We start from the raw sequence: 20,060 nt of genomic DNA on the forward strand, positions 1-20,060 counted from the left end.
ATGAGACACCAGAATAAGACCAGGATGATCACCATTCTGCAAGTAGAAGAAGCTGCCGGAATCTTCAACAGCAGATCTTTGGCCCTGATTGGTGGTAGATCCGTGAACATTTGAACTGGAAGCGCCTCTCGCCATGAAATAGGAGCAGAATTACTGCAAATTAATGCTCTGATACCATATTAGCGAATGAAATTTCACAAACGAGGGACAAAATCCATAAAGCTCAACAAAGAATGTTGAGAATTGAGTTAACCAAATGTTACTGAAGAATACAATGAATCTCTATTTATAGTAAAATGATAAAGAAGAAAACATATGAGTAAAAACTAAAGACGTGTTTTCTAATAAAGATCTACTATATGCTGCCAGATACTAAGTATTTAAAAAAAAAAAAAAACAATATGTATATACCCTAGCCCCAACCTGACCAAAGGCGCCACCCTCCTCAGATTTCGTGCAAGATTCCGGAAGTGCTGGACCATTGCAAGACCTGATCATTTTCCATGCAAAACCTGAAAATCATACTACTTTGATTTTTTATCATGATTTCGAGTCAAATTCGACAAGCCTGCTTTTCAAGTTTTCCCATTTGGCGTGAATTGGATAATTTGTGATTTGCAGAATGGTGTGAAGGAACCGTGGCTGCCAAATGATATTTTGGACAAGATCCAATTTCTTGAGGCTAGCACGCAACTTTTCTCGCACTTATATATTTCGAAGTTTAGTATATCGAATCCAATGACCAAGAAAAAAAGAATTGATACCTCGGGATGTATCTGGTACCCGCGACGTCTTTAGTCCGGGTTTTGGGTAGCCAAGAAGCCAGGAAAGTTGACCAGCCCGTCGAGAAGTGAGGATTCGGGTAGAAAATATAGCGAATAGTGCTCCACATCACGGTTGTCCGGGTACCTCGGTACAAGTGTCATCTCCAAATTCGCAAGTATGAAGCGCCATGACTTGATCATCATTAAGAGATCTTTTGGTGCACGTATGAGTGATATGACTAGATCAAAGATAAGTATGAATTGTCGGACTTAACAATGTCAGTAAGCAGATTATGGGCAACCATCCACCATGAGTAGTAGCTGGGCACTGAAAACAAAGTTATCATTGACTTATCTTGTAATGTCTACTCGTTTAAAAAGTACGGAAATATTTTTTTTCTATAAAGCTCACATTTTTGAAATATCATTTAAACGTTTTGCATGCATGCGCTCTACAGAAAAATATAAGATTTAAAAATGATATTAAATATTTGACAATAAAAATAGCGTCGTTTAAAAATAACCAAACTCATCCATAATCATACGAAAACATAAACTAATAAAAATCTTAAAATCATCAACGTATGAAATTATTCATCTCCTCTCAATCTCATAAATCGTAACGCGAAAGACATGTGGTCCTCGGATCGTGTCACTGGACCAGCTCTGCATACTCAGAGTTCGGCACCTCCAGTCTCCTCATCATTAAGCTCACCTGCATCACACACGTCTAAGAGTCTAAAGACTCAACACACATGTACCAGGAATAACAAGTAGATTTACATAGCACACAGCAGTGAAAAATATCATACTCAACATATCTTTCATGAACTTAAAAGCATAACATAAATGTGTCGTGTAAAATCATATCGTGTCAAAGTATGTCATCTCATGTCATCATATACATAAACGTGTTATGTAAAATTATCGTATTAAATCATGTCATCTCATGTCTTCATATACGTATACATTTTCTTTTTAATTGAATTCAGTTCATTAGCTGTGACGTTCGTATCATCATGTCAGTCGATGGATCCATCTACGTATAACAACGGTACCGAGCGGTGGGGATATCAGCGACCTCTCACCAGTTAACTGAGCCCTGGCCTATCATATCATTATATCATGTCAATGGAAATACGATCGTCGACCTCCCTCTGGGGCCTTCTCCCGTAAACGTGCTCCCTCTAGGGCCTTCTCTCGTAAACGTGCTCCCTCTAGGGTCTTTTCCCTCACGATATCTCCAATCATATCATCATGTCATCGTGTTAGTCACAATTAAATCACTTATTTCAAAACGTGTCATCATATTCATCATTTAATATAATCATGCATATACGCAATTTTTTTTTTCTTTAAACCAAGCATGCACCGTATTTATCATTAATGCGTAAAAATCGTAAACATGATACATAAACCTTTAAAACATAATAAAATGTGCTCAGGGCGCTGCTAGGACCAAAATCTCACCCCGGGTGCAAAATGACCAGTTTGTCCCTGGAAATCCAAAATTATCGTTTTACCCCTAGACGTAAAATTCCACGTCTTTAACATTTTCTTAATTCCATTGACTCTGAAATGTCCCAAATAATTATTTAAGCCTACATGAAATTTCTCATATTTTTATTTGGCTTAAGTCTATGACTTTTAGATCAATCTTTAAATATAACCTATTAATGTTTTTTAATCCCGACTTAAACCAAACCTTAGCATAAAATTCCTAATTTAAAAACTTAGACTTCTAATAATTATTTGAGCTTAAATATAATTTTTTATAATTTTATTAAGCTTAAATCTAGCCATTTCAATTAATTCTTTAATTTACCTTTCGTGCGACGACTAAATCCCGGATAAATCCAAAACTCATTATTTTGATCCGAAACTTACCAAACTACTTAAAATGTCCCAAAACATTTTTAAAAGCACTCCTAGACGTAAACTTAAGCTCATTTCATAACTTAACCGAATTGTTTAAAAACATGGACCAAGGTCCCGGTTTTAACCCGAATCGACTCGAAACTTAACCAACTTCTTTTCAACTTCTTACCCCACCTCATAAACACTTAAAAAACCCTTAAATCAGTCAGTACTAGGCTCTTAACCCCTCGGCCAAGTCCCGAGAGTTGCTGGAAAATATTAGTTACCCTCCTTTACAACCCTCGATGGACCAAACTCGAAAACAAGCACCCCTAGGCCTCACCCGCTCGAACCAGCCACGAACTAAGTCAACTAGGACCTAGACCAGACCCTACTGCACCCAAATAACCGAGGCTTGCAGCCCCACACATGCCCAAACCCTCGCCCAAATGGTGAACTCCCACGCACCTGTTAGAGTAGATGTCCTGCAAGCCAAACGGTTGGTTAGAGAATTTATTGACTCAAGTGAAATAAACAATCTTTATTTTAATATAATTTAACTTTTTGTGGTCTTTTTATACTTTATCTGTATACACATGCATACAGCATAGATAAAGTCCTTGATTATGCTTTAATACAAATGAATCGTAATTCGATGTTGAAACTAATTTGTAAACATTGCATATTCTAAATTCATTCCTAGTCGATTCAGCCGCCTAAAACATGGATAAAGGTCGCTTGAGCTCGAGACAGCATCTGTGATGTTGTGTACTGCGTTTCTTGGTAAGGGCATAGAGATGTCCAAACATGCAGATGGATAGTCATATAATGATTATACCGAACAACCCTCTCTCAGACTTTCCAAGTGCTTATCATTCATCGAGAGGATAAGTCCGTGGTTATGATTGTACACCATTAGTCCTTACGACTCGGGACAGCACTGAGGCTCTATATGCTAGGGATGTGATTTGACTCGTTTACCGGCTCCAGGAGAGTCATCAAGTGACGAGGTTGGGTACAGTTGCGACACATATAGGATCCAGTGTATTGTAGTCGGGGATTCACCGCTCACCTACGGGTGTGGATATCCTATGTGATCTGATGTAATAATAGTGCATGGAATCTCTGGCCAGAGTATGAGATGTACGTTGGAGAAGGAGTTCTCCAATAGTACACGCGATGCCACTATTATAGTTATCACATAGTTATCAAATTAATATGCAACCCTCGATGAACCAATGGTTGCAGATTCGATCGGGATATATGAGATGAAGGGACCGTACTGTACGTTAATCATAATCTACTGGTTCTTGCAGGCACTATCAGTGATACCTAGGGGATCATGGGGCAATGCTACTAGACGCTCTTACCATGATCCGATGGATGCAGTGAGAAATGAGTTCTGACATTCTCGATCAAGGTGTTGATGAATAGAATGGGGCTAACTAGGGTAAGCCCGAATAAAGGATTATGTCCTGAATCACAAAGAGTTATGAACCCACGGCTAGCTGTATCCCTGAACCATTAAAGGTCACAAAAGCACTGGATCGTTTGTTCCCGTTGAGAGAAGAAATTCAAGAAGTTGAATTTATATTATGATATAGTAAATTCAAAGAGTTGAATTTATGATAATTAAATTTTTAGAAAATAAATTCAAGGAGTTGAATTTATGAGATAGTAAATTCAAGAAGTTGAATTTATGAAATTTGGAGAGAATAAATTCAAGGAGTTGAATTTATAAAATTTGATAATTTAATTTATTAAACTCAAAAGTTGGGTTTATTAAATATTAAATTTTGGAGGTGATAAAATTCAAGGAGTTGAATTTATAATTTAAATATTAAATTCAAATGTTGAATTTATAATGTATTTAATTTATTAAAGTTCAAAGGTTGAGTTTATTAAATATTAAATTTAATATAGTGGGAAGTATGTTTAATGGGCTTGTAGGAGTACAAGTCCAACATACTAAATAATTAAAATTTAATGGACCTTGATTAATTAATTAAACTAGCTGGACTAGCCCAATTAATTAATCAAGCCCATCAATGTTAATTAAAAAGCTCATGTATTATTTTATGGTAATTAGGTCATCACTTAATTATAAATAATGGTTGATGAGCTAAACCCTAGCCTCCATGACTTGCAATTCTCGTGAGTAATATTTTTATTGAAATTTTTTAACTTAATTAATAGAGTGTGTCTCATGTGAGACCGTCTCACGGATCTTAATATGTGAGACGGGTCAACTCTACCCATATTCACAATAAAAAATAATACTCTTAGCATAAAAAGTAATACTTTTTCGTGGATGACTCAAATAAGAGATCCGTCTCACAAATAATACCCGTGAGACCGTCTCACACAAGTTTTTGCCTAATTAATATTATTAATTAAGGAAATTACAATTAGAAATATTAATAAGGATTTCATCCTTATTTACGTGAATGGCATCCAAAAGGCTTTTGCAAGATGTTTTTCCATAATACACTTTCGGCTCTTCCAATTTTAGCGTTGAGCCGTCTCTCAAATTTTAATCTCCAACGTTAAAAGTTCTTCCAAATATTCTAGTTCTATTTGGAAGATGAACAAATCTTCTAGTCGTGGACCTGATTAGAAGAAAAATAAAGGAGTCTCTTGAAGAAAGTTCATAGGGATTCATCAAGAGCTAGATCCGTCATACCGGATTAGTTGGAGCCAAGTGATTTAATCACCAAAGGTATAAAATTTCGACACCCTATGAATGTTTTTATTAAAATCATACGAGCGCCCAAAAAGCAAATCAAATTTTGATTGTCAAAATAAATAAAATTTTTAAAACTTCCGCTGCGTTTGGGCGTGCAGAAAACCCAGATCCAACATCACCTAGCTGCGGCCGAACACAAGATCCACCCTTCGAGTCACTTCTCACCCTACTCCCTTAGATCTGCTACCAAACCAGCAACTCACGGCTCTCTCCTGGACCTGTCACGTACCCAAGTTGGTGGTCAATTCCTTAGCCAAGATCAAACCATGCATAGCCGCGACTAGAATCCTCTCAATCTGCCCGCTATACACACTCACACGCTGAAGCCTACAATCCTCTCGATCCACCGGCTTTTACATGGTTTGCAGCTTCCATCCTTCATGCAACTGGATACCTACGACCCTTAACGACCACAACAGCAGGCCCCTTGCACAGATCACCGAAAACGTGAGAGGTGAAACAAAAAAATACACGTGTTACACCAAAACCGTAAACCTTCATGCTATGCTTTGGATCGAAAAATTCTTGAACAAATGAACACAAAACAGCATAAATAAGACGTGTAAGATGCAGAAATAATAGTACGTGGCGTGCCTTTGATGTTAAGAAGCTCGAAATCTTGAGGAGATGTGCATCGGGGAGACGATGGAGAAGCGGGGAAGGAGCTTGCTTGAGAGGAAATGGAGATGGCCGAGGAATTTCTCTTTGAAATAAAATGGTAGCCGAAGCCTTTGCTGGAGAAATAATGTTGAAAAGGAGAGAGAAAGGTGGTGGGGAAAAGGAGTGTCGGTTGATGGTAAATTAAATGATGTAGTTAGTCAATAATTAATTATTAATCAAATAGCAAATGATCCCTAAATGGTTTAATTAAAAGCTTAAAAGAGTTTTAAGTCCAATAAACTTAAAAATAGGCTCGTTAAATCCAAACACGCTTTCGAAAAATATTTCGTGTTGGAAAGATTTTGAAAATATTAGCAGAACCCTCAAAAATTTCCCCGATTCGCTAAAATTTGCGTACCGATAAAAATTAAAATCTTGAGGTTAAAAATACTCAATAAATCTCAATTCTTGAAAAATACCTTTAAAACATCTTAAATTAATATTTAAAAACAAATCATGTAATTAAAATAATTTTCCTGAAAATTCTACGGTTTCTGTTCCCTGTTCGAGCGCGAAATGAAACTTAAAAATTTTTAATGAATGAACCTTTAAAATTTCATGAATTAAATTCTACCATGCATGAATTATGCATAAAAATATTTAAACACAAATTAATGAAATAAAAATGCATTTAAAACTTTAAAACAATTTAATAAAATATCAAAGAAATTTAATAACTTGCATGCATGTGGTTATCGTGAACCTTCAAATTATCGGGACGTTACATATCTCCTATAAATATTAGGTTTTCTTGATATTAATGCATTCGGATGTATACTCTTGTGCAAGAAAAACATACACTCTCTCGATATATAAATCACTTGATTGATTTGAGTGTTGGAGTGGCTAAGCCGGAAACTTTCCGGCACCCCACTAACGATCTCAGCTATTTTAAATGTACATATGTATTAGAGACCAGGAGAACCACTTCCTAACAGGAAGTAGTCTGACTCAGTGTAATTACCTACTACTCTCAAACCCAATTCACCCTGTCATCACCATGAATTCTACCCCTTATTTCAGCTATAAGTATAGTGATTAAAATAGAGAATTAAATTCAATCAAATATGCTGACTCCTCATATTATCGAATCTTAGCCTACTGTAATTAGGTCTAACCTCAACCTAATTCTCCAATGTATCTGAAAACACTCTAAAAACTTCGCTTATAGGTTCTTTAGACACGACTATGTTATGCCATACACGATATGAGGAGCTAAGTCTCCAAATTAGGTTAGATTGTGCTACATCAGAAGTTTTTTTTTAATTGAATTTCATATGAGATCCATGCAATTTGGCTCTACCCCCATTGGATTGTACTCAGTGGGACATAGAGTTTCCCGCCAAACTGCCATTTAGTTTTTTTTATTATTATTGAAGTGAAACTGATAGGATCGGTTAAAGTGTTTTAGAAATAGGTTGAATAAACACGTCCTAAATTTTTATTTATTAATTTTTTTTTATCAAAAGTTAATTTAGTCTGATTGGAAACTGAACTTGATATTTTATATTGTTAACGTCAGTTGGCTAACAAAATATGTGGGAAACAAGCAAAACTAACAGATTAAAACACTTTAAATAATGGCTTGACTAAATAAACTGAATGATAGACTGAAAGTAAAATGCACACCAGTTTGTTTCTGAATGTTTGGAGAACTTAAGGTCCTACGTCACCCCTTCTTCTTTTTGGAAAGCCTCAGAAAGCTTTGATCTTTACAAGCAATTTGCAAAAACCAAATTTAATTTGGACTTAACATTGTCAAAACTGAAACTACTAGTCTACTAAATTGAACGAAGAAACAATATACAAACTGTTCTCGGATATAATGAATTGTAAAGAATTCCTAGTAGTTAATAATCATCAATGATCAGATACAATACGTTGTAAATTGTGCCTTGGTGTATGAGCCGTTTTGCTTTAACTTTGAGACTTGGTAAGTGTTTTTGAAAACTTGAAAATTTGGCAACTTAGTAACTTTTGCTCAACTGATCAGCATCTCTATTTATAGACTCTTGGTTGCACATATATAAGATAGGAGCCCTAATACACGAGAGATGAACATTAGACCCACAATTCTTTAGATACACCACATATACATCACTTTTATGGTGGGAAGAGCTGTACAATGTGAGGGAGAGCCGCACAAGAATTCAAGCGAATAACAAGAATTCAACACAACATTTTCTTTTTTTCTCTTTTACATTTGATGGGATTAAGGGGATCCTACCCCCAAATGTTTATGTTTTGATTTCTTTTTGAAGATTGAATTTATTTTCTAAACATGCTTGATTATGTTATTGTGTTATTGCACTTTGGAGCATTATCAAATTTGAAGTGATTTTATATGTTATAATATAATTGAGACCGAAATGAGATTTTATAACAAGATAAATAACATAATCTATAGATCTACAACTTATATGGACATATAAGGCTGAATATATGTTGATAGTCATACTCCAATAAGTCAAAAGTTAGATGATTAAATGTTCGTTAATGCTATTGAAATTGTTAAATAACATATAGACACTTGGTTACTACATTTTTTAAAATTAGATTAATATAGATTGACAAAGTATATTGATAAATTAGGGAGCCCGTAAAAAGCATGACTTATGAATTGAAATTAAATCAATAGAAAAATCAAGAGACGTGTGAACTGATATCTTAACAATTGTTTATACAATATTTAAACTTATACTATTTAAATTGTGTTTGTTAACTTCTTTTATTTGATTTTAGATTTTGTTTATTAATTAATTCACTCATCATTTTCGTTAACTAAATAATTATGTTTGAGGTGAATTTGTCTAATCAATCTCTGTGAGAACGATATATGTGCTTTGTACACTATATAATAACTTGACTCGTGCACTTGTGATTTATTCGAGCATAAAAGATTTATTTTTATTAGAAATTTTACAATGAAAGAAAAGCTCGATTAAGTTTTTGGCGCTGTTTTCCGGATATTGAAATTGTTAAAAATTTCTTTAGTTAATTAATTAATTTATTTTTTGTGCTTTATTCCTGCGTGAGCTACTGGTTTCTATTATATTTTTGCAGAAATTTTTCTTGTGTGATCTTCGAGAAGTTCCATCAACAATTATTCACAAGTTATGCTCAACAACACAGAGAACCATTCCACTCAGCATGTGATAGATTCAATAATTTTTCAAACACCTCTAGGTATCATGATTGTTCTAAATATTTTCTTAATCGAATTTGTTTTAATGTTTTGGATGCAATAATACGAATATAGGTTGTAACGTAACGAACTTTTGCTACTTAAAATTTGCGAAAAAATTAAATATTTTCTTAAATAAACATGAACGTTCAAAATTCGATAAAATAACTGTACGTCTCAAATTGTCGCAAAGAAAGTACCAACAAAAGGAAGGGACACGGACCCTGTGCCCAGGTCCGGCTCCGGGTCCGTGTAGACTCGGTAAAAATACACTTCGAAGGATATAAAGACATGGACCCTGTGCCCTGGTCCATGGGGGGGTCCGTGTACTCTTGCAAAAAGGACAGTCAAGAAGAAACACAGACACAGACCCCGTACCAAGGTCCGTGTTCGGGTCTGTGTACTCTCGTTGGACGCGAACTCACGGAATCCTGTACATGTCATGCTTACATTCTAGACTTGATCGTACGGACCATGAACCGACACCTCGAGACACATCCTAACATGCCAAAACATAGAACCAACTTCATACAAGCACCCAAAGCAATGACGTCCACCTTACGACACATACAATTCAAAAACGTGGCAATTGACACCAAATCAGTTCCTACGACTTATAGTGTATTCGAGAGCTTATCAACACCGAACGACATTTTAAATAACAACCCGACATCATACTGATCATACCTAGGCGCAGAAACGTTCACCCGTCGATCCCCAACGAAGCTTGCAACAATTAAACTTCAAGAACGCGTCAATACATAATTTTCTGAAAAACGCAGTTTGAGCAGTCCCACGGAAAACGCTATAACTCACTCAATTTTTATCCAAAGATTTCAAATTTACTGTCCAATCGAAGGTATTGAAAAGTTCTACAATTTTTACCTTGAACATTTTCTCAGGATCACGACCGAAAAATTGCAGTTTTAAAAATGACAGCAAAAACGAGTTTTCATATCTAAAATTGTCTCAAAACTGATCCAAACCATTTTCTGCTCAAACGACGAACGTCACACATATATTTTTTTTTTACGCATAAAACAACGCAACACATAATATGACATGATCGATGCAGCAAAAGAAAGAATATAAGTGCTTTTAAATCTTTAACATTACCGAAACAACGATACCGAAACGAGGATGATGCGAGGCCGATCTGGGACGACTTGTGGCGCGTTTTCTTGGTGCTAATAAAATCGAGGGGCTGCTGAAAAATTTTAGGGGAAGGGTTGGCTGCTGGAAGAGCTCAAGAACCCTACTTTTTCCTTTCAAAAGAAAGAAAACCCAATGGGTGTGTGTGTGTGTGTGCGCGCGATGGGTGTGTGTGTGTGTGTGTAAGGTGTGTATATGTGTATTAGTGTGTAGTGTTTAAGGGGAAAACTAATTAGGGGGTTAATTAGGGGATTAATTAATGGGTTAATTAGGGGTTTAATTAGGAGGTTTATTAGGCTAATTAAAATAGATAATTAAATACTAAACCATAATATTAATCCACCACTAACTTTACTAGAACCCCTAATTTTAATAAAATACACGTGTCAAATTTTCAAAAATTTAAAATCCTCTACTATTCAAATTAGTATTTTTGAAAAGCTTAAAAAATCTTAAAATCACATAATAAATTAAATTAGGCTTTAAAAATGATAAACAATTAATAAATCATTTAAATGTCATTTTCTTGACTTTAAATAAATACCACATTTTAAAATCGCCTAAATTCGTCGCCGGTCTCTTTTCCTCGATCTCGCCTCGAATAATCGCCTGAAATATAAAACTCAAGGAAAATGTTTTAACGTGCATCATATAATAATTTTAAAAAAAATCAAATTCATAGATCATGAATTAAAACACAAATTAATGAAATAAACATGCATGAAAACCATTTAATAAAATACATGAGGAATTTAATAACTTGCACGCACGTGGTTCATGTGGAACTCAAATTTTCGGGACGCACAATCTATCCCCCTTAATTTGAATTTCGTCCCCGAAATTCGCTTATCCTCGATAATCCAATAGTTAGATTCTTAATTCTAGTATCCCAACGATCCCCGCTACCGCTGCGCTACTCTGAATAAAATTAAGTCTTATGTTGTCCTTACGTCTCTTCAATCCTAATTAAATTGCCTACCAAAAACCTTGTTTGCGAATCACAACTTAAAACGACTTATGGTAACTTAGTTTACTTTACTACGACCTCGAATTTTGACTTTTCTCGTCGTTCCCAATATTAGAAATGGAGGTTCAAACTTATCGTATCTTACCTTATTTATACTATACCTGTAATGTCAACGACCTATTACATTAGCATTTATGCAGTTCAACTTAAGAACTCTTAGCACCAAAGGTTACTGATCGACTTCTATCCTCGGCAATACACTTAAAAGTTAAACCTTATCTTAACCCCATAATAATATTGGCCTACAATCCTTGAATCGGATCTTTCCTTATGACACCAAACTTACGTAACTTAGCTATTTACAAGTACGTCCCAAATATAAAAATGTTGCCAACCTTTAATTTCGAGTAACAAAAATCCATAAAACTCAACATACACAATGTTGATCTTCTACTTAAATAATAAAACCTTTCTAGCCTCAATCACATGCTTAAAATATTTTCTTCACGATTACAATATAGTTGATGTCTAAGACACTTGGACCTTCCTCATTGGAACGAATGTTCCACTTAGACGTATCCTCAATACTCAATTAATTATAGTGTATAAAACTTAATAAGTTTCCTTTGTTAATGATGGACTAACTCTAATATATCAACTCCACTTATAACCCATAGAATTCTAGAATCCTCATATCAAGCTTTTAGATTTGTTACTCAATAAAAATCTTAATATTCATTCATTGATAACTTATGTTGAACACCACTAATTCCCTTTTGTTTTTATTTCACCCAAATATTCCGTATGAACAAATATCCCATAAATTTGAAATTCAACCTTACGCAACCCAAATAGTTTTGGATAACATAATTCCAACACACATATTCACTTATTCCCAAGTTTCTTAATAACTTACAAAAATTTCTCAAGACAAGATGTCTACCTCAATACATGTGCATATCGATTAACCTAACCATCAAACATACCCAACTTTCTAATAAAATTAAATTCTAGCAAAGGTATAGTCCTAACTGTTAAGATCAGGATTGAAACTTACGACACATCAAAATTAATTTCCCAAAAATTCGCTAATTCAATGTCTAGTCTTATAACTTAGCTAACCGATCAACTTTACCTTAAATCGTCATTACTCTGAATTCTTAATTTGCCACATCATTAATTCACCTACGTTTAACTTTTCAAGCCTAAGGTTGATCCATCCAACAATGTCCCTGATTACCATTCCTTATAATCTTATAACCCAAATGTTTCGAGGTTCTAAATATCTCTTCGAGCCTATATCATCGAAAATTTCGATCTTTTAAACCGTTCGATCTCACTTACTGATAACCTATTCTCCAAATTTCTTAAAAATTACAAAATTAATACTTAATTTCCTCGAAAATTATCGAATTTTTCCTCAATCTCAAAAATTCCACAATTACTGATAAGTCCTCAGCGTTCTCAATTTCATTTTATAGGTTTCCCGTATCATAAGGTTCAATATCCTTAAGTTTAATAAACACAAAATTTAATTTCTATAACACGTCTTACATTTCTATAAATAATTAAAATCCCAAGTGTTCCTCAAAAGTTCGTATTTAATCCTCAAAAATTTTGGACTTTGCAATTTGGTCCTTAAAGTTCTCAAAATTTATATTTTTGGCCCTACAACTCTTCGAAATTTGCATTTTTGTTCCCAGAAAATTTCGATTTAACCCCGTTAACCTTAAAATTCTCGAACTCAAAATTAAATCCCAAAATTTGGTAAGTTCGAAAATAATCGCTTAGAATTTTGTTTTGCACTTAGGTCCTTAAAATTCGCAATTCATGCAATTCAATCCTTAAATCTAACTAGATAGAGCATGCATCCTAAATAAATTATATGTCTTTATACTTCCAAAGATCGTAGTAGTCTTCGAATCATTAATCCTTACATTAAATCCTCAAAAATTAACTAAACTAGCAACCCCGAACCATCTATATTTTCTTAGAAATCTACATGCCACAAAAGAATTCATAATTGTCAAGTTTAACTTATTACCCACAAGTAGAGCATCGGTATTACTAACCAAAAATCAATATGCTCAAATCATTAATAAAAATTCGTAACCAATAGTCGAATTCTCAAGCATGTCCAATACCACAAAACTAGCATGCATGAAAGTCATATAATTTCACATTCATGTCGTAACATGCAATAAAACTTTAAAGATCCATTCTCAAATCATAACGACAGGGCAAACCTGTACTCTAAAACGTATGTCATGTAAACATACAGGTGATAGAAATAAAACATGCACATACTGAAGTCATGACTTGATGCTTACTACTTAAAAGACTTTAAAACTCTAAAACTTACAGACTTGAGGTGTGACTTCGTGAGCTTCTCGCAACTGGCAGTAGGCATAACCCTTTACAAGAACACGACTCTGATACCAACTGTAACGTACCGAACTTTTGCTAATTAAAATTTGCGGAAAAAGTAAAATTTTTCTTAAATAAACATGAACGTTCAAAATTCGATAAAATAATTGTACGTCTCAACTTGTCGCAACGGAAGATCTAAAACAAAGTTTGACAAAATTGTTTGAATATTTTCATAAAAACTTAAAAACATGGCGGTCCTCGGGTTTAGCCTTCCGCTCAGTCCAAGCCTGCTCCTTGGTCCCCACCTCCTGTCTCCTCATAAACATCCTCACCTGCACCGATCAAGTCTAGTGAGTCTAAAGACTCAACACGTATAAACTGGAGATAACGAGTACTACGTAATAAAATCACATGCAACTTTAAAATAGGACATACATACTTTAAACTTGAACTTGTAAGATAAAACTTGAACATATGTACATACATACTTAGACGTGCCATAAACATTTCTTAAAAACATGCTTGCATAATTGAACATACGTAAACATACATGGCTCCATCATTTTGCGTAGAGGATGTTTCAAAGCAAGTGACCCATAACATATTTCACCTGATCAGACTAAACCACATTACTTGGTTACAGGGACGTATCCACTGTCACATACATGAGATCCCCGTTCATAATTTAACGAGCTGATTGGTCCACGTTCATGATTTAACGATTTCCCATCACGATCTAAACCCGTTCATGATTTAACGGGGTAGAGAGGTCCTCGGCCACGTTCACCGACTTTCAAACCAATTCATAATTTGGTCACCAGATAATTAGCATACCTCAAAACTTGAAATATTTTCTTTTGCACGTCAACATACTTACTTGGCGTTGGGGGATTCGTTGGACTTCGATTAGGGCCGTTGCTGCACATACTAACCATGAATTTACAATACTTAACTTGCATTGCTTAGACGTAGGTACACATGCTCACCACCAAACTCCATAAATAACTTAAGACGTTCTAAAACACTCGGGAATTGACCTCATTTAAATCAATGTACTAAACCTTCACAAGAAATCCCAAAGCAAACATTTAAGTTTTTCCAAAACATGAAGTACACGGACCCCGGGTCCGGGTCTGTGCATGGGTCCGTGTGTGTGCGCAAAGAAAGTACCAACAAAAGGAAGGGACACGGACCCCGTGCCCAGGTCCGCTCCGGGTCCATGTAGACTCGGTAAAAATACACTTCGAAGGATATAAAGGCACAGACCCCGTGCCCTGGTCCGTGTGTGGGGCCGTGTACTCTCGCAAAAAGGACAGTCAAGAAGAAACAAAGACACGAACCCTGTACCAAGGTCCGTGTACTCTCGTTGGAAGCGAACTCACAAAAATCCTGTACATGTCATGCTTACATTCTAGACTTTATCGTACGGACCATGAACCGACACCTCGAGACACATCCTAACATGCCAAAACATAGAACCAACTTCATACAAGCACCCAAATCAATGACGTCCACCTTACGACACATACAATTCAAAAACGTGGCAATTGACACCAAATCGGTTCCTACGATTCTAGTGTATTCGAGAGCTTATCAACACCGAACGACATGTTAAATAACAACCCGACATCATAATGATCATACCTAGGCGCAGAAACGTTCACCCGTCAATCCCCTACGAAGCTTGCAACAATTAAACTTCAAGAACGCGTCAATACATAATTTTCTGAAAAATCGCAGTTTGAGCAGTCCCACGGAAAACGCCATAACTCACTCAATTTTTATCCAAATATTTCGAATTTACCGTCCAATAGAAGGTATTGAAAAGTTCAACAATTTTTACGCTGAAAGTTTTCTTAGAATCACGACCGAAAAATCGCAGTTTTAAAAATGACAGCAAAAACGAGTTTTCAGATCTAAAATTGTCTCAAAACCTGATCCAAACCATTTTCCGCTCGAACGACGAACGCCACACATATATATTTTTTTACGCATAAAACAACGCAACACATAATATGACATGATCGATGCAGCAAAAGAAAGAATATACGTGCCTTTAAATCTTTAACGTTACCGAAACGACGATACCGAAGCGGGATTATACGAGGCCGATCAGGGACGACTTGTGGTGCGTTTTCTTGCTGCTAATAAAATCGAAAGGCTGCTGAAAAATTTTAGGGGAAGGGTTGGCTGCTAGAAGAGCTCAAGAACCCTACTTTTTCCTTTCAAAAGAAAGAAAACCCAAGGGTTGTGCGTGCGTGCGCGATGGGTGTGTGTGTATGTGTAAGGTGTATATATGTGTATTAGTCTGTAGTGTTTAAGGGAAAAAATAATTAGGGAGTTAATTAGGGGATTAATTAGTGGGTCAATTTGGAGTTTAATTAGGAGGTTAATTAGGCTAATTAAAATAGCTAATTAAATACTAAACCATAATATTAATCCACCACTAACTATACTAGAACCCCTAATTTTAATAAAATACACGTGTCAAATTTTCAAAAATTTAAAATCCTCTATTATTCAAATTAGTATTTTTGAAAAGCTTAAAAAATCTTAAAATCACCTAATAAATTAAATTAGGCTTTAAAAATGCTAAACACTTAATAAATCATTTAAATGTCATTTTATTGACTTTAAATTAATACCACATTTTAAAATCGCCTAAATTCGTCGCCGGTCTCTTTTGCTCGATCCCTCCTCGAATAATCGCCTGAAATATAAAACTCAAGGAAAACGTTTTAACGTGCATCATATAATAATTTAAAAAAATACAAATTCATAGATCATGAATTAAAACACAAATTAATGAAATAAACATGCATTAAAACCATTTAATAAAATACATGAAGAATTTAATAACTTGCACGCACGTGGTTCATGTGGAACTCAAATTTTCGGGACGTCACATAGGTAATCAATGAAGCTCTGACAAATGGTAGTCCCATATTTCGCATAGATGATGATAAAATGATACACTTGTTAAATGATATGACGAATTTTGACTCACATCAATATTGGTATCCTTCACAGTAGAGTTGAAGCCACCAATACTCCTGACAAATTTGTTAATTTTCAAGATGAGGATGAAGACAGTTTGGAATTGACCACGGATCGACTCGAGGTTATGTTGACAATACGTGAAATTGGCTGAAGAACCTATAGAAAACTAGCCTGAATCAAAAGAAGTTGTGGTAGAAGCATCATATGAAGACAAGCCACCAATAAAGTTAGAGGGATTAAGAAGTTTTTGAAACTATCTACCTCAGCACATTAATAGTGTTATCATACACACATCCATGAAATCTTTCTCTTCCCCAACACCGATGTTCTCTTCCAATGTTCATTCAATATAGAGTGTTGTTGACGAGCTTACATTGTTTATATCAACCAAACTTGAGCGTATATGGAACTAAGATCCATACGTGCTGTCATGAAACTTATTTTGGACATCAACCGCTCCTTGATGAGTGCTTTTGAGGGTCAAGCCAATGACTTAACCCGAGAATTTAAATTTTTAATTTTTTTGTTCTTGAATTGAATTCTTGTTATTTGTGAGTTGATTTTGCTTAATCCCTTAATTTTCATGCAAGTTGTGTATGATGGAAGAAGTGGAAGATTAGTGGCCTAAGAAATTCTTGCAGCATAAGAAGATTTATGTCCATATGCGGTCCTTAAGCCCCACTGCTTTATAATCTTGTGTGTCGTCTAGTGCATTGGGGACATTGCCCAACTTTAGTACGGGGATGGCTAGTTCTTTTCCTTTATTTTTTTTTTGTCCTTCATTAAAAAAAAATAAAAATCATGCATTGTGTTGTGTCAAGTCATATCTAAATGAGTATCTGGTGATGGGTTTGATAATTATTAGCAAATGATGATTATGAGTTAATGAGATATATGCAAGTTTAGTTGTCTTACTTCATTAGTTTAGGATATCTGTATTACATGCACTTATGTTGGAACTAGACGATGGTGTCATTATTATTTGAATGGGTCGACCGTGCTAGGAAACTTCTCTGTCGATAACAAAAAAACATTATTATTTTTTAATATTTCGTAAATTCCTAATAGTTTGTATAAAGTTTATTTGTTCAATTCAAGTGTCATTACTTCTCTGTGGATAACAAAAAAACATTATTATTTTTTAATATTTCGTAAATTCCTAATAGTTTGTATAAAGTTTATTTGTTCAATTCAAGTGTCATTACTTCTCTGTGGATAACAAAAAAACATTATTATTTTTTAATATTTCGTAAATTCCTAATAGTTTGTAAAAAGTTTATTTGTTCAATTCAAGTGTCATTACCATTCTATTCGTTTGTTTTTGGTGCATATTATTACATGGCCGATCCACAAAATTTATGCGAACGACTATATTATTATTTTTTAATTAAATAATTTATTGTGACACAGACAGGGATGAGATCTGTCATATCCAAGAAAGCAGGTTTCACACCTATAAATTATTTATTGGAGATTGGAGCACAAAACTTGGAAATCGATTGTTAAAATAATAAAATAAAATATCTGTTGTTTCACACCTGTCTATGTAAATATAAAAAATTAAATTCCAATGTATATATATTTATAATTTATTGTAATTTGAAATAACATATATTATAAAAATGAATAATATATTTTTTACATATTAACAATATTTTTTTTTTAGAAAATCTTAAAAATATATAATTTATTTTATAGACAAGTGATTTATATTTAATATGTAATAAAGCATATAAAAAAGAGTGAATAACATCATGTCAACAGAATAAAATAAGGTCTTCAAATTCGAATATTTTCTTGAGAGAAAATTCGAATATTTTATAATGTAAGAAATATGACAAAAGTGATTGTGCTTATCTTAATTTGATTCCCACTCTAAGCGTATATTTACGCAAAAAACTCAGTAATTCACGAAACACGTTTCTTAGAATAAAGATTACATAATTTCTCGAGAAATTAATCCATTAATTTGAGGGAATTTTTATTGTTATTTTATTAATTATAAGATTGTTTTTGATATTTTCTTAAAAAAATGAAACGGTGGAAAGTATGTCTTTGGGAAGCATAAGGTGGACCGACCAGTTGGTCTCGTCAAGGCCGATCCTAACAATATTTGGGCCTGAGTCTAAAAAGAGGCCTCTGAATCCTAACAATTTTTTACACATTTATCCACCACAATCACCTACAAACTAGATTAGCAAAGTTCTTTGGTGATTGGCCTGCAGGTTAGCATCGTCCAAACAAAATATGATGTTTCAATCTGAAGAGTTGAAAATGTAACAGTTTATAAGATATTAAATTTCTTCCATAAAAATAGTAAAAGGTATTATCATAAAGTAAAGAGGGTATTTATGAAGTATAACTAATTATTAGAGAGATTTCAAGTGAAAGGGCATTTCTAAAATTTGATTTGTTATGATTTATAAAAATCTAAGTTCACGTAGAAAAGTTAAAAAAAGCTTTCCAAATCACTCTACTCTATGAGACATTATATATAAAAAAAATTGTTATACGCCAAATTTCCCAACTTTTGAAGGAGGAAACCATTAAAACTCCCACAACACCACAATAAATTCTTTCAAGTCAAGAATGCAGTAAATACTTATTTATTGAAATTTAGAGTGCACGATATTCTCGTTATTTTAGTCAGAGAACTTGTGTAGTTTTCTACATTTCTGAATTTCTTCGCTCCCATTCTCGCCCCTCCTTTAAGACACAAATTAAGATTGGCTTTTTACCTCAAGAAATCATGGTAAATTTTGGATGCAAGGCTATCGTCTACGCGCGTCAAACAAAACCCAAAAATCATTCGAAAGAAAACTCAACTTGTAAAGAAATTTCATTTACATCATAAAACAACAAAACTAAATCAAATATATCAATAGAAATCAAATTATTCAAGTAGCAAGATTAGGGGAAAAAGCATTATAATACAAATTATTACTGTACATAACATTAATACACTTACAAGGGTGAGCAACTGATGCTGGAGTCGAAGATGGAGAAGACGAAGGATAGATATCACTTTGGCCGTTGTTTCTTGTCTTTCTCGCCGAGTTTGGGGATAAGCAATTTTACAATATTTTATTTGATATTTTATTATTCTTTATATTTTAATATTTATAAATAAAAAAAAACAATATATATAATTTTTTTTTTTAAATTTTTGGGCCCCAAAACAAATTGGGCCTGAGTCATCCGACTCTCATGACTCTGAAGAAGCACGGCCCTGGGTCTCGTGCAACAGTAAACAAATGGCCGGAAAACACAGAGTCTTGGAGAGATCAAGGAGAGAGTCTTGATTCCAAATTTTTGATAGTTTTTCATATCTTCTAATTGTGTACTTTCTTGAAATTAATA

The 20,060-nt window shown here is 34.2% G+C and overlaps 1 long non-coding RNA gene across 1 annotated transcript; it reads right to left on the reverse strand.

Annotated features, from left to right (window-relative positions):
* Window positions 1-414: 414 nt before the first annotated feature.
* LOC140833837 (uncharacterized) lies at window positions 415-6,138 on the reverse strand. Its single transcript, XR_012118583.1, has 4 exons — window positions 5,487-6,138; window positions 1,853-3,089; window positions 765-1,479; window positions 415-512 (listed from the first exon to the last, which is right to left on the reverse strand). It is a non-coding gene; the product is annotated as an uncharacterized lncRNA (long non-coding RNA).
* Window positions 6,139-20,060: the final 13,922 nt, after the last annotated feature.

Source organism: Primulina eburnea, chromosome 6, assembly GCF_022965805.1.
Source record: "Primulina eburnea isolate SZY01 chromosome 6, ASM2296580v1, whole genome shotgun sequence".
Classification (NCBI taxonomy): domain Eukaryota; kingdom Viridiplantae; phylum Streptophyta; class Magnoliopsida; order Lamiales; family Gesneriaceae; genus Primulina; species Primulina eburnea.